Here is a 2545-nt window from a genome sequence, read left to right as displayed (position 1 = left end):
ACACAAACTTACCGCCGACGGAGACTTCTGCTAACACCGTTTAGGCAATTGGAGTGAAACCCATTGCTTCACAGCCTTCCTCTACAAAACAACGATCCCAGAAAATTAGATTCTATGACTAACCATTACGCTAATATGACAAGAACAAACAATCTTATAGAAGTTGAAACTACAAATAGGTGACACCCCACTTACCTTAACCGCGCTAATAACACCAAAAATTCGAAACATAACAATAAGTACTACAGATTATGAACATACTTGAAGGGGAAAATGAAAAGAGAAAAAAAAAACAAGTTGTAGAGAAGAAAGGAAAAAAAGGTCAAGAAGATAGGAAATTTTTTTGGGAAAACAAAAGAAAATAAAATAAAATAATAAAATCAGTTTACCCAAACTCCCCACTCCATCCACTAACTACCAAATCCCACTAAATCCGACCACTAACCACATCCAACTACCTCAGAATCCCAACTCTACCCAACCTCTAACAAGTAACCAAAACAAAAATTACATTCACGTTCACACAGGGATTCAAACACGATACCTTCAACAAGCTAACACCTTACAACTCGAACCAACAGGCTCATTCTGATAAGATTTTACCAAAAGTTATATGTAATCCCACCTAAAGGGATAAGGCTAGGACCAAAATAACAGAATTTTTCCATAACTAGGACTTGAACCCAAGACCTCAAACACACACCTATATCACTTAACCATTGAAATAGATACTCATTTATGACAGAATTTACAAAAACAAAAATAAATTAGTCAAGGCTTTACACGCTTCAAATATCCTTTGCTAATATACTTCTTACGAAACTCTGATTTAAAGAAATCCCAGTTGACTCTTTCCTTCGACACCACTGACGTCAACGTGGACCACCACTGAAATGCCTCTTTTTTTAACAACGACCCCATGAGTATGCCTCTATAAACAATCCTCTAGGGAACACATTATTTCATCGAACACCCTCTGAGTATGCTCTAACCAATACTCAGCCTTGGTTGGATCATCACCCACATTACCACCGAATTTCATGGCACCACATTTTCTAACTTTATTGATAGTAATTCTTAGAACATTTTGTTGAGTCGAACTTTGAGGATGTAGGGAACTAGTTTGTTGAGCTGTTGAATTTACCTTTAAGTATGCCTCATACTTATCATGCATCATGCGAAGAAAAGCATTCGGTGTCATATCTTAAGGCCCTTGTAATTTGAGCTCATTCCGAGTACTACCTTTATCAGTAGCTGGAATAAAACTTTTTACCTCTCAAAATCTACTCGATTGGATCTAGATGACATCCTTTACACATTTTAGAGTCTAGAATACATGTCTAGAAACATTGTTGTAAAATCACACTTTTACAACCCATTCCATCAATTAACCTAAAACACCAACACAATCAACATCCCAACTATTTCAAAATATTATATATATGCATCACTTATCATATTTACAAATATAAACACAAAAATATCAAGCCTGTCATATAAACATTCAAATGGTCATTTATAACATCCAATTCCATAATAAAATACCATAAACCTATAAGACTCTTCCTATAACACCCCCTAACCCTAAACCGTCACCGAAATAGGGTTACAAAGCATTACCAGACATATCGGATAACTTATAACTAATTCACAAATAAAAAACGGACATAGCATACTTTAATCATTTTCATTTCATATTTGTATAAATTATGTCATTTTAGTTCCATTTCATACTTATAACCAATTTAAACATCATTCTACAACCGTAATCACAAAACTCTTATACTTAACCTATACATCACCTAGGTACATGCCACATTATCAAAACAAAAGTACATCACTAAAATTTCTCTGAGGTTGGGATTGCTTTGGATGTTGGACCGGACACTGGTTTCCTACTAACCTATGCACGGAAACAACCGTATGCTGAGTATGGGAATACTTAGTGGTATTACCATAATTCAAATTAATAACATTAATTGATAAATTATATACATTAAAATCATGTCTACAATTATTCATTAATTTTCTCATACTTTAAATCTACTTGATAATTAATAACAATAAGCAATATTTCAAATCTTGTAGTTAATTGTATTTATACCTTATTTCAGTATCTCAGTTCCATTGGATTTTTCACATCTCATTCCAATAGTTCATTTCAATTCATATACAATTCATTCAATTTATCACTATATTCAATATCAATTCTATTGCAATTTGTACTCACAATATCATATAACAAAAATTTACTCTTAATCACATCATGAACTTTGGGTTCATGTATTCAAATCTCATATCTCGATTTCCAATTCACATATCAATTCACAATTTCACTTTCTCATTTCTTTTCATAGCTCAATCAATCACACTTATTCAAAATTTCTCATTTCAATTATTTACCCCTATTAACAAGACTCGGACTTTGACGGATACACGGATCCAACCAAACACACCAGAATATCCAACCTAACACACCCGGAATAATATAAATCCTCCTTAACACACCAGTATATCATATCCTCCCAAACACACCAATAAGGCA

Source organism: Gossypium hirsutum, chromosome D03 (genome assembly GCF_007990345.1).
Source record: "Gossypium hirsutum isolate 1008001.06 chromosome D03, Gossypium_hirsutum_v2.1, whole genome shotgun sequence".
In the NCBI taxonomy this organism is placed as follows: domain Eukaryota; kingdom Viridiplantae; phylum Streptophyta; class Magnoliopsida; order Malvales; family Malvaceae; genus Gossypium; species Gossypium hirsutum.
Note: the sequence above shows the minus strand (reverse complement) of the source record.